Raw genomic sequence first — 14,490 nt, forward strand, 5'->3', positions numbered from 1 at the left:
AACATTGGATGTTTTCTTTGCCCTGCTCCTTTTTATTCATGGAAGAGGTAAATGGAGTTGTTTTGATTGTGAATTTCTGAGATGTTGTTCAGAATTGAGAAGGCGTACATGTGAATTTTTCAAGAGTTGGGAAATCATTTCGCCGGTTATTCTGACACCACATGACTCCACATTATATGGGTTGGCCCATGCTACACCTTTCCACCTAGTTTCATTCAGTAGTTTTTCCGTAATCCTGCTAACATACAAACAGAAAAATAGACAAACTGAGCGGAAAACATAACCTCCTTGGCAGAGGTAATTATCAAATCCATGGCAGCTGTCATTTTTCAATTAAATGTGAGCTACAATCTCACTGACTGGTCACTCATATCAGTGTTTTTCTGTATTTTATTTTAGATCTTGTATAGCGGAAAAGAAAACCATGTCAGAGACTGCTTGCTGCTCAAACAAACACACCTGGGAGTTGGCACGGTACCATCACACTCTTGTACTATTTGCCGCTGTATGAGCAGGGGTGAGAGGTGACATTACATGCTTTGTACAAGGGCACCTTGTGCACATTTTGAGTTGAAGGACAGATGTCTCATTTTTCTTTTCCCCCTGCCCAGAATTTTCCCAGCTCCTCTGTTTGATCAGACCACACACCAATCCAAGGTCACAGAGTGGGGAATGTGCTCTCTTTTCCCTACTACTGCAATGACTCACATGAGGTTGCTGTATCACTGTCAGCAGCAGCTCACAGGCTTGGCATCTCTGTCAGCCGCGGTTGGACCTTGGGCACCTGCGTCAGTGGTCGAACTGCGGAGCCCGATGAATAAGTGGGCCCACTCACTGCTGTGTCTCGCCTGGCAGGGTTGCTGTGCACTAACGCACAAGGAGGGGGGGCGGAAGAGTCCCCTACAGCTGTCGAGAGCATCACTAACAAGCTGGTCGGATAACAGTGAGCCCTCCCGCAAAAGTCCACCGCATGTCCATGTGGGCATTGATCCGCGCGTGACAGATCAACGCCTCTAAAGCAGCCCTTAGGTTCAGGGTTTGCCCCTCCTGACCAGCACCAATCTGAGATGGATAGAAAGAGGGGGCGGGAAGGTTAGTTTGAAGAGGGCAGAGCTTTGCGAGAGGACGCCGATTTCCCTTATTATTTCACCGCTGGAGAAGAAAAAAAAACCCGAACCCAATGGACAATAACAGCTGAGGGAGAAATCACTCGGACCAAGCGTCAGAACCTCATTAACTCCAAGGAAACCCAGTCGGGAGAGAGAGAGGGAGAGAGAGAGAGAGGGAGAGAGAAGAAACAACAAATACACATCCCTTTATTGCAGCTGGTGAGCTTAATATTATTTCTTTAAATGCTTCTCATTACCTATGGTATGTTTTGTTTTTCGTGTCATTTATTATAGGTTTCGCAAATGTCGCTGCCGGGGTAATAGTCGGAGATGATTTCAAATGTGCTCCATGACAATGTTTCATTCACATGCAACAACTGCTGTTTGAGTGTAGCTACCGCAGCATAACTGATGGTTTAACAGGTCTCCCTCGCATGTTGAAGTGGGGGTGATGCTGGTGTGTGAGGATGCGGCGCTGCATGCTTCAGTGTTGCCTTGTATGATAAAGGCTTAGTTAGGGATTTAAGTGTTGTTTTGGGCAGTGTAAAGCGACACATGTGTGGGGGGGGGGGGTTATGTGTAGTTGAGACAATGGCGGTGTTAAATAGCTTTCTCCAGCTTGACTTCTCAGGACAGTCAAATGGATACACAATGCGACACTAAGGCGATTGTTACTTTCCGTTAATGGGCAATTAAACGACGGCGCGCGTGACGGTTTTTAGGCATAAATAAATCCGCACCCGCTTAACTCCCGCCTCGTGCGTTTTGACCCAGCGTGCGGGAAATCCTGTCAGAGACAAGTTACTGCAACCAGTGATAAGATTGTTGAGCAGAGGCAACTTAACCTTGGAACAAAACCCCCGTAACAGCGCAGGGTCTGTCCGCTTGGTGCGTCTCTCCCCCCCCACACACACCGGCTAATAAAATAGTTTCAGAATTATTCAATTCAACTGACGCAAAAACAACAACAACAGATGATCAATATTATGACGAGAAGAAAAAATATAATTTCCATTTTGCCACATGTTTTTCACTTAAGAGATTTGTATCTCTAAATACTTTAACTCAATATAGTTGTGTGTTCCTGTAGAATATAGTGAAGAAGCATTAAAAAAAACATAATCCCTCTTTAAGAAATCTGAGTGTGTTTGAGTGTTTCCACCCATCACTCTCCCTCTGCATCCTCTCACCCCTCCTCCCTGTCAGTGACCATGCATCCTATGCAGTGTGTTAATGGCCACATACACCAATGTCCAAGTAGAATGATGTTTCAATAACATCACACCCAACAGCTTCAATAATTAAAATATTACATGCACATGCATCTCCCCCATGAAAAAGATCAGGTGAAATTGGGTCACCGCAAACTAGACACACTCTTAGACTGTTGACTTTCTACTGTTGCATTGTTGTTTTGTTTATTCTCTGCCCAAGAAGTGTGGGCAACAAATGGTTTCCACCCATGAGTAGTGTTGGAGAAGGATTGTGCCCCCTGCTCTTAAAAAATATTATTTGTGATGCATCTGTGTGCACAATGTGGTACAGTAATTGGCACTTTTCCAGAGGCGCTGCACATATAAAAACCTGTTGGTTCTGCATATTTAAATGTGTGTGCACAGGTTACAAAGCAGGCTTTGCATGCATACACTTAACAGCAGGAAGAGTTATGATAATGCATTACATTTTAGCTTCATCTGTTCCTGCGTTTCAACCAGCCAATGTCAAAGGCCATGCTCTGGTCTTAATTACTGGACATCATCCAGATTGAGGTTAAAATGAGTCTTGCAGGATCATTTTTCTGCTCTCTACTATGTCCTTTTGCCAGCCACATTTTTTAAGGAGTTCCTCCTCTGCACATCACATATTCATGTATTTACCACACCTCTCGTTTGATGTAATGCACAGTCATCTGTAGCTCCTCGCAGCGTTTCCCCCCTGCTGTCATCTCTCAGTCTGCACGCTACAGGGCTTATAATGTGATGACTCCCTGGACTCATGAGTGTGACCACAAGTAAATGACTTTTCTCAGCCAGTTTCTTCATCTGTTGAGACATCCGCAGCTGAGAGACCCTTTTTCACAGCAAATGGCTGTGTGATTGAAGGAAAAAGCAAACTCAGATTTATTGTCCAGCAGGGAAAACAGATTTTGTTGAGGGTGGTGTTATCTTTTCAGAGAGTTGCAGATAGATATTTTGTGCTTCTGCGTCTCACTGTACAGTGAACCTGCTAACATCTGAAGTGCCGTGATTAGAGGATGTGTTTCTAATCAGAATCAGAATCATTTTAACTTCCATGTAGGTTTCCACCTACAAGGAATTTGCTCTGGTTCGTTGGTGCATAAATATAAAAAATGTACAATTATCAATTAACAATATATACAGTAGGGGTAATGTACAACACACAACACAAGGACAGCCGGCTGAGCAGTACGTTAATGTACCGTGTAGAGGTGGGGGGGGGGGTGAGACAGTGTCAGTGGGGGTCTCTGGCCTTGTTGATGAGGCCGACTGCAGAGGGGAAGAAGCTGTTCATATGACGTGAGGTTTTAGTCCTGATGGACCGCAGCCTCCTGCCGGATGGGAGTGACTAAAAAAGTCTTTGTCCAGAGTGGGAGGGGTCTGCTGCAATCTTACCTGCACGCTTCCAGGTCCTGGAGGCGTACAGGTCCTGGAGGGATGGCAGATCACCTTCTCCGCAGAGCGAATGACACGCTGCAGTCGGACCTTGTCCCGGTCAGTGGCAGCAGCGTACCAGATGGTGATGGAGGAGGTGAGGATGGACTCGATGATGGCAGTGTAGAAGTGCACCATCATCGTCTTTGGCAGGTTGAATTTCCTCAGCTGCTGCAGGAAGTACATCCTCTGCTGTGCTTTTTTGATGGTGTTCAGCTCCCACTTCAGGTCCTGGGCGATGATGGTGCCCAGGAAGCGTAAGACTCCACTGTGTCAACAGGGGAGTCACGCAGGCTGATTGGGGCAGGTGTGGCTGGGCTCTTCCTGAAGTCCACTATCATCTCCACTGTCTTTAGAGCGTTGAGCTCCAAGTGGTTCACACTGCACCAGGTCACCAGTTGGTCAATCTCCCACCTGTAGGCCGACTCATCCCCGCCAGAAATGAGTCCGATGAGGGTGCTGTCGTCCACAAACTTCAAGAGCTTGACGGACCGGTGACTGGAGGTGCAGCTGTTAGTGTACAGGGAGAAGAGCAGAGGAGAAAGAACGCAGCCTTGGGGGGATCCGGTACTGATGGTCCGGAAGTCAGAGACATGTTTCCCCAGCTTCACGTGCTGTCTCCTGTCAGACAGGAAGTCTGTGATCCACCTGCAGGTGGAGTCAGGCATGTTCAGTTGGGAGAGCTTGTCATGTAGCAGAGCTGGGATGATCGTATTGAAGGCAGAGCTGAAGTCCACAAACAGGATCCTGGCGTAGGCTCCTGCGGAGTCTGAAGTGGAGGGCCATGTTGACAGTATCGACTACAGACCTGTTGGCTCTGTAGGAAAACTGCAGGAGGTCCAGGAGTGGGTCTGTGATGGTTTTGAGGTGGGACAGGACAAAGCGCTCAAAGGTCTTCATTACTACAGAGGTCAGGGTGATGGGTCTGTAGTCATTTAGTCCTATGATCCTTGTTTTATTGGGGACGGGGATGATGGTTGAGGCCTTGAAGCATGCTGGCATGTGGCATGTCTCCAGTGAGGTGTTAAAAATATCTGTGAACACTGGAGACAGCTGATCAGCACAATGCTTCAAAGTGGAGGGAAAGTCAGGTCTGTCCCATTGTCTTCCAAAGCGACAGTAGAACTCATTCAGTTCATTGGCGAGGTGCAAATCACTCATGGAGTGGGGGACTCTAGGCTTATAGTTGGTAATCTGCCTTAGCCCTCTCCAGACAGTAGCAGAGTCATTGGCTGAGAACTGGTGTTGTAGTTTCTCAGACGACTGTCGTTTAGCTTCTCTCACCGCCTTGCTGAACTTGTACTTTGACTCTATAAACCTTTCGCTGTCCTGACTCTTCAATGCTTCCTCCTTTGCCAACCGTAACTGCCTGAGTTTGGTTATGAACCAGGGTTTGTCATTGTTGTAACTCACCCTGGTGCGTGATGGTACACAGCTGTCCTCACAGAAGCTGATGTATGATGTCACAGCCTCCGTGTACTCATCCAGACTGTTGGTAGCAGACCTAAAAACATCCCAGTCAGTACAGTCTAAACATGCCTGAAGATCCTCCACAGCCTCACCGGTCCACTTCTTTGATGTCCTCACAACAGGTTTACAGAGCCTCAGTTTCTGCCTGTATGCAGGAATCAGGTGGACCATGACGTGGTCAGATTGACCAAGTACAGCACGGGGGACGGCATGATAAGCACAGCTGACTGTGGTGTAACAGTGGTCCAAAATATTCCCCTCTCTGGTCGGTTTAACAGTTTATATTTGGGGAGTTCGTGATTGAGTTTTCCTTTGTTAAAGTCACAGAGGACAATAACTAAGGAGTCCGGGTATGTCCGCTCCACATACAGGATCTGGTCGGCGAGCACGCGCTGCGCATCCTGCACGTTGGCTTGCGGTGGAATGTAAACACCGACCACAATGAATGAAGCAAACTCACGGGGGGAGTAGAAAAATAGTTCCAGAACAGGAGCACTGTTTCCTGTGTCACGATCCCCTCTGAAGAGTTGAAAGCCTGCTAGCTTCAGCCCAGCGTCCGGGATCGATTCGCACAGCCACTTCTCCGTGAAACACAAAGCGGAGGATGAGGAAAAGTCTTTTTTCGCCACAAGTAGCTGAAGTTTGTCCAGTTTGTTGGACAGTGAACACATGTTGGAGAGAAACATGCCAGGTAGTGGGAGACGCACAAGCACTCCATTTTTTCGCGTTTTCCCCTCCGGCCTTTAACTGCATGAGCAAAGGTGAGCGCACCTTTGACCAGAATGTCCAATAATTTAACTGATGAGCAGAGAAACTTGGGAAATAAATACACTGGATTCCTCTGATGTTCATGAGCTCTTCTTGAGTGAAAGAGCTCAGGGTATTACAAAAAACGGAGTTTACGAACAAAACAAGACAAAACAATGCGCGCCAACACACCAAGGCAGCTGTCCGTGGCGCCATCTTAGTATCTTATTGCCATCTTAATTGCTATTATTAAAATTTGGCATGCAGATGCAGCCAAATAAAATGGGTAGCAGAGATGGAGGCAAATTGTTGCGAGGATTACCATTTCCTTATTGTTCCTCGAGGCAGAGTAATGCATGATGATGCAGTAAAATGCAAAGTATCTCGAGCGATTACAAAATAAACGAGGGTAATGTCTCCTGGAGTGTTAAGGGAAAGCACTTTCTTCTTTTTGTAGGAGGCAAAAATTCTACCCATAAATTAATGGTAATGTTAGCACACACACACACATTTCACATGCCTTGCACAGAAGCTTGTTTTGGAGATGTCAATATGTACTGAGATGCAACACATAGCTCACGTGGACTTGGGGCTACTACAGCATCAAGCCACTGTTTGATGATGATAATGATCACACATGACAGGAGGTAATCATAAGAGCCCTGTAAGTATATTGAAGGCTCAGCCATGATCATGATCAAGTATATGTACAGCGTGGCTCCAGGGGGGCAAAGATGACCGAAAGTGGAACAAGGCAGGACAATGACAAGGCCATGCTGGGTTAATACAGACGGGGGAGACGCGGAGACACACTTACTTCACTTATCCAGCACAACCAAACATAATTTGTAGGATGAAGTGAAGAAATTTAATATTTTAAGGTTGTGGAGTGCTTTTGCATTACCCTGGAATTACTCAACATATTTGCTGCTTCCAAGAGTTTTACTCACCTCGCTCATTCTTTGGCTCGGTGAGCTCCCATCATTTCCCCATTTATGTGCAGGAGAGGCGCAAGATTAATCACGGAAGCTCCACTCACACAGGAATAATGTTACCTCCAGACGCCTAACGATGTATGATCATTTCTGTGATTGTCACTGATCTTAATCCTTTACAAATGTTCTCCCTTATCTGTTATTCATTACGTATCAATTCCACAAACAGATCCTATAACTTAATTTTGGCAGAGGACTCCTGACGAGCGATCTCATGTGAATGCACATCTCAGATATTTAGGGACTGAACCTGCTTGCCAAAACTGCATAAAACATTTTCAACAAGTGCATTGATGTGCAGATCAAATCGCCAACGATTGTTTGATGAAAGACTGTTGGATCTGCCACCGTTACGCCACTGAAATTGTCCTTGTTAGATTATCATTGAAATTAGATTTGTTTTTAAACGTACATTTTGTGCAACGTTTTTGCACAATTTAGCACACTAAATGAATTCATGAACATTCATCGTCTAACAATACCTGCTCAGGATCCATTGTCATTGCAGATGTTCACCTTTTGTTTCTCACACTCCGTTTGTAGAAAGAAGGGAGGAGATAATCACCATCACAGAATCACGTTCTGCCAAAAACAAAAGCAAGAAATCGCAGATCAGAACAGGCATTTCATTTCTCAGCTTTTCAGATTGGAGCCACTGTGAAATCGCCATGTTTGTACTGTAGGCGTGACCTTCTCTATACCTATTTCTCTATACCCTTTCTCTATAGCCGTGCTTTAATTTGATCAACTGGCACACAAAAAAAAGTAAAGCATTAAATATTGACCTTTCGATTGAAGTTGGGAGAGGACTGAGAGGTATTTTAGGCTTTTCAAGTCGAAGTCAATGAGAGAGTGGTCAGAAGTTGAGAAATAGTGCTTGAAGGTTATTGGCAAAGACATTGGGTGCATATATTGTGAATCAAGGTGCATGGCCGAAATTGCAGTCAAGTGTGATGTGTGCAGAGGGAGTGGCAGCGCACTTCTGGTGTTTGTGAGGCTGCAGGCACACAGGAATAGACAAATAAACCCTTCCATGGTTGCATAACCTCTTGTAAACGACCCCCCTAAAACATGCCATTATTCTGCTCTCACACATCACATTGACCATCTCTGTCACAGGTTTACCTCGATAGCAATTAGAAATGTGATGCTTCAGGCATTACTTTTGTCACACAGCATTGGAAAAAAGGGGATGCACACAGCTGTTGCCTCGGTAGCCTGATGTTTTTGGCTGAAGATATGGAGAGAGGATTATTGGGAACCGATGGTCCGGAGGGCTTTCTGTGATGTCAAGAGGAGAGAGGAGCTTTAATTGTCTTACGATTTTCTTTTGTTTTAATGGACCTAATTAAATTGTGTGTGTCACAAGAGTCCCGAGGGGGGCCACCAACTTTAACACTGATCTTTTTTACTGCTGGGAAACTGTGCGGGATGTCAAGATATAACCCACCCAGCGAGGCGTGAAAGAGCACACAAGTTTTTGTGGTTATTCTGAGACAGCCTGGTGCTGATACAATATTTAATTAAAATAAAGCAGTGAATTTGGTGTGTGTGATCCTGCTTTGGCAGTGTACAATGAATCTTGATCCAAATTCAATTGCAATTTTGACATATCCTTGACTGATAAAGCATCTGCTCCCATCCTAAAATATCAAAAAGCAAAATAATCAAACACGTGAGAGCATGGGAAACGTCTCACAAAGCACTCTCATGTGGATATTATCTCTTGAGTTTGTGCTGTTAATTTATTCAGCTTCATATTATCTATTTAGAAAAATGTACGTGCAAATGACCCAGAGCATTTTATATAACTTGTGTTTACTTCAGAGGATTGCACTGCCCTAAAATAAAACTTGGGCGTCAATTAGTATGGGAGGCAGTAGCAGTAGAGCTTAACAAGTAATGTTGTTCAAGTTATGGTACCTGCATCTCCCTTGTGACGATTTACTGCTTGTGTTTTGTTATGTAATAATGAATTGAAGATTTTTGAGTTTTGGACTCCTGGTCGGACAAAACAAGCAATTTAAAGATGTCACCTTGGGCTTTAAGAAATTACGACAGTTATCTTTCTGTATTGTTTTGACATTTTATTGATCAATGGAGAAGAAATCGGCATATAAACTAAAATAATTGTTAGTTACAGCTAGGGCTGTCACAATATCAGATGTTCACTACACGATTATTGTGACCAAATAATAATAATAATAATAATAATAATAATAATATTAATGCTATCAGTCAAATGTAAAGTGAGTGCCTGCCTGTGCAGTGGGAGGTTTGTAATTTAAAGGTTCAATGTGTGAGATCTGCCAGAATTTAAACTTAACACATTAAAACAATAAACTCACATTCTCAACAGAAGTGAAGAGGTAACAGTGTTGACGTTATGTCAAAGACGACTATGTGTTGTGCTGCAGAGATATATACTGAAGTTAGTATGCTAACAGACTAGCGTCGCTCCGTCCAGTCTTGTAATACCACTTGTTCCTCTAGAGGTGATAGTGAGTCATTGTAGCTCCAGTCTGCCCTCAGTGTAGAGGGAGAAGAAGCACAGCTGCCTGACTCGGGTAGACTCAGGGCTTGTCAACATTACAGCCCTGATCCCTGCACATTTTTGATATGTTTTTTTTGGTTTAATCCAAAGTGGCAGAAATGAGAAAACGACTCCCCGCCGAATAGTCAAACTTTCTGTTGCTGCCGTCACACAGGTTGAACCCAGCGCTCCGTCAGCCCGCTGTGACTACCGGTGCTGGGATATTAGCCGGTCGCTGCTGCACGCTCTTAAGCATTAATATGTCCGAGGACGAAATAAAAACACGAGTCGTTTGCTCGTGTCTGCCGTCCGGACCCAAGCCAATATACAAACCATCAAAATAAAACGTTACACGGACGGTACAGCGCCTAACGTCACAGTAAACACACAGATATCTAAGCTCCACGTGAAGATTATGAGATAGCTGTGTTATTTAGACCGACTCTCAGACTACTCTAAAACTTAGAATACAATAAATATGACTACTACAACTAAAATATAAACAGGTTAACACATTATAGTTGTTGTTTTTAATAACTAATGGTTTTGATGATTGATAAATTTAGATTGTATGGACACAGTACTAGAGGTGAAATACTGCCCATATTCCTTTAGTACAGCTGGCTCCGAATTACACATTGAACCTTTAAACCAGGTTTAGAATCTTTCCTCACATTGTCATATAGAAAGTTGAATGTACACTGTTATATGGCATATCCTACGCAGAGGACTGCAATGTCCTTATGTAACTCAGTGTAATTCAAAGCACATTTCTGCTCAGAAATCAACAGTTCCCTTCTTTATAAGTAAGCTCACTACAGAGACCATAGTATTATTCTTTTTTTTCTTTTATCACAGGCTGCCAGATGATTGTGGGTATTTTATGTGCGAAGCGTTTGGCCACCCTCATGCTGTCTCAGCCTACTCTTTATTGCACAAGGTATAGCACAGGAAAATGTCTTTCACAGAGATTATCTTACATCACTGTTGCCTTGCCATGTTCCAACACGGTGTAGGTGTGATGATAGCTGTTGAAATGTATCTTTGAAATGCACAAGGGGATTTTACAGTTTAAATTATAGCATAAATTGTTGCTGTCAAGAACAATAACTATCAGATTGTCTGCATTTGCCACAGGAAATCTGTTAGTCAAGGTTATAATGACTGACTAACCTGAATGCCTCAATAAACAGAGAACAAATGCAAAATACTGAGATCAGAGAAGGCTGCAGGGATGTAAGAAGAGTAAAGATCAAAGATGTTAAAAAAAGGCCTTAATTGCGATGCCACTATGCTGGAAGCTCATTCAAAGATAAGAGGTCCAGACAGCAACAGCATGAACACCTTTAGTCTTTAACCTTGACACAGAAAAGCTCAGGAGGCTCCAGTCTGAGGATTTTTGTCACGAGGGATCTTAAGTTTAGAGACAAGTTGGTGCCAGGTCATTTTAAAGACTAAAAAACATTAACAGTTCTGAAAATCAATGAAAAAAAGGCTTCCAGTGACAGGATGCGAAAAACAAGAGAGATTAGTCATTAGAGATTAGACATTGGTTAAAAGTTTCACTGCAGCGTTTTTGAACACATTGTAGCAACGTCAAGGTTAAGACAGAAAAAGAAGGCATTGTGAGCGCTAACAATGCTATTAAGATATCTTTTTTCTTTTATCTCAACTATGAAATGGAGAGGTAACACAACTAAAAGAGCGATAATAATAAAACATGTTTCTCAATTTCCTGACCTTGCAAGCACTTTTATCAAGAGACAGTGCTATTTTATTACATTTGATAGGTCATGAAAGTGCATTAAAGACACAATATACCTCAACAAAATATCCTTAAAATATATAAGGCTTGCCTGGGTGGTACCCGCTTGGCAGAGGAGATTTTATTAACTATGTCCTGCATGATGTGCACTAACAGCACCTGCATAAGACCTTTACAACAGCTTTGGGGCATACCTATAAATACTGATTCAATCCTTTGGTAGTATTAAAACTGGGGCCATGCAAAGACTTTCTCTTCTTCTTAAATAAAAGTAGTTTGTCCTGTCTGCGCAAAATTGAGGTGGAGGCTGATCTCTGTATGAAGTGGTATGTGTAACTATATCTTTAGTAATTTAATGTGCACAAACGTTAAAAGCTAACTAAGCCACAAGTAGGGATGTCATAATACCAGAAATTCAGTAGTGGATACCACTACCAGGGAAATTCCACGATTCTCTCTACCCAATTCGATACCACAGTAAAAAACTAAATGTACTTTAACATGCATTCCCTTATTACTGCTGTCATACTGTTTTTTTTTTTGGAAAGTTAAACAGGTCATAATTCCCATTTCTCGACAAACACTATATTTTACAAGATTACATTTGAACAAATCATAATAACGACCACCTCTATGGTCATTTTTACTAAATTAGTGCTTGAATGCACCATAATGCATGTCGATAGTTACCAGCTGCTAACAGCTAACGTTAACTAGCTCGCCTCCTGCCGATTTCAACATGGATTTGTATTGTTTACAATGTAGCATTATCAGGTGGAAAAAAAGGGTCCATCCCCTAGGACACATCGATAGTGAGTTTACTGAGTCGGGACGATGTTAGTCTTGTGCCCCCCGGCACTTATGGTACCTGCAGTACAGTAGAAAAATAAAGTAAAGTCACATTTTCAGAATTTTGGCATTGACGTGATACCAAATAATCGGTTCTCGTGACATCCCTATCCACAAACACAAAGCAGAAAGGATGACATGTTTCTGCAATCAGCAGGGATGGCATCCTAAAGTCACGGACAGTCAGACCCTGACTTTGCCTCGATGCATATCCATGAACATCACAAACAGGCGAAGAGACAACTTTGTCGGACGCTGGCACCCACCCTGAACGAGTTTGACTTCATGCCAAGAATGTGAACACAGTTCTCTGTGAGGACAGGATGACTTGCAGCAGTGACTCTGTCCTCCTGTAAAACCTGTCACTGGTTACCCTGGAGAACGTGGCCCTTTTCCAGTCCTGATACACACGCTGGAGGGCCGTAGAGTAATGCATTAATCTAATGACTTTTGTTTGAGTGGAATCGTATTGTTATGACATGATGATGTTGCGGGACACAATACATGACTGCAAATTGTAGTTTTGTTTAGGGCTGCAACTAACATTTATATCCATTATCAATAAATGTTATGCTTGTTTTCTCAAATAAAATTGGTCTACAAAAAAAACAATTTTTAAAGTGAAAAATACCAATCTCAATAATAACAAGGTGACATAATTCATTGTCTTGTTTGTCAGCGCAACAAAAAAAAAGGAAAAAAATGAGGGTTTCACATTTGAGAACCTGGAAGCATCAAATCTTTGACCTTTTGTTTTGATAAATGATTGCTGAAAACTGAACTATTAATGTACTATAGTTGGGTTGTTTAAATTCACGTGCCCGACGTGTTTGAATGACATGCGTGGTTTGTTTACTCAGATTCAGTAACCCTGTAATGGCCTTATGAAAATGCAGTACCAAGTGGGAAATAAATCTTAATTACCTTGTAAAAGTGAATTCAAACGTGTAGTTATTTTCTGACTTAATAATGCATTCTCCTGTTGGCTGTCTGCTCCTATTTTCAATGCAGCAGACTTGAAAATGACCTGCCAGGTGCACACACACTAAACTTGAACAAGCCGGTGCTTTGTGTTTAGTGCTGTGTCGAGTAACGGTCAAGGTTTTCAAGAAGTATGTTTGCAAGTTTTCAATTATGGATGAGGAAGGAGAGAAAAACCAGGGCAACCTTAGTGAATACAAACTCCAATGAAGCTATTGTTAGAGTCTTAGTGGCCTTGAAGTCTTATCAAAGAAAAGTGCATTAAAATAAAGTTGTTTGCACCACAGTGACAAATCAAATCAAAACCAGTGTTCATGCTGATAATAGCCAATGATTAACAAAATGACAAAAACAATGAATCTGTTAATAAAATTGCCATCAATTATGTTCAGTTGATAGACTCATTGATTAATCAATTGTTTCTGCAGCAGTCTCCTCAGACTCGGAGTTTTCTATTGATTGGCTATGACCACTTTGTGTGTGAGTGGTAATTTGTGTTTAATGAGTAATTTCTTAATATTTGGAGTACTTATTTGTGATAATGAGTTTAAAAAGATGAAATCACTCAGGCCTGACATGTGGACTCTGCAGTAAGTTTCAGTTGCAACATAATACAAGCTGGTAGGCCATGGAAGACTAAACAATAAACTGCATAACCTCCTGAAAAAGCACTATCCTTACAATACCTTTATTGATCTACTCAGTGTTAATAATTAAATAACCCGGTGCATACTGCCACCAGGGTGTGTCAGGGAATGTAAAGTAGTGTATTATACTACTGTTATATTAATATGTGGGTCCCAGCAGCACCCCATGTTGTTCTCTTCTTCTGAATCACAGAACTCTGAAACAACAGTCTTTGAACTCATCGGAGAGAAAGATAAGAACATTATATTCACTGTGAAAAGTGCCTCAGTAACTGAAAGTACTCGCAACGTTGTTGGGAGCATAGGCTGCCGTTTATTTTGAGCCCAGACTGTAATCTTACCAGTTTACTGTATATAAGAGGCACCGAAATAAATGAAAGCTACCTTGTCTTTCAGAGGCAGATGAGAAGAAGAAGAAGAAGATGAAGAAGAAACACTAGGCGCACTCAATTCTCTACAAGCGTAGACTTCACCATACGACACATTTTAAAGATGTCATTTTAGTCGAATTCCTTGAAAGTAGTCAAACTATTTACTTTCAATTAAGACTAATTTGTAAAGTAGTTACTTTATGCAGGTAATATAGCCTAAGTAAAGTCTATTTAGCTCGACTTAAACTTTAATTTCACAATCTCTCACCAGTATTATAAATGATTGTTATTCACTAAGTGAATCTGTTCTCATATTTTGTGAGCTTTGTTTTAAGTTACCAACAAGCTCTA

At 42.4% G+C, this 14,490-nt stretch overlaps 1 protein-coding gene across 1 annotated transcript in view; it reads left to right on the forward strand.

Annotated features, from left to right (window-relative positions):
- The first annotated feature begins 845 nt into the window (after window positions 1-845).
- Window positions 846-14,490, forward strand: part of gabra3 (gamma-aminobutyric acid type A receptor subunit alpha3) — a 78,373-nt gene continuing 64,728 nt past the window's right edge. The window contains exon 1 of the mRNA XM_029447968.1: window positions 846-1,328. The gene's annotated coding sequence lies outside the window, so the exon portion shown is untranslated. The remainder of the gene's footprint in view (window positions 1,329-14,490) is intronic.

This window comes from Cottoperca gobio, chromosome 14 (genome assembly GCF_900634415.1).
Source record: "Cottoperca gobio chromosome 14, fCotGob3.1, whole genome shotgun sequence".
Lineage (NCBI taxonomy): Eukaryota > Metazoa > Chordata > Actinopteri > Perciformes > Bovichtidae > Cottoperca > Cottoperca gobio.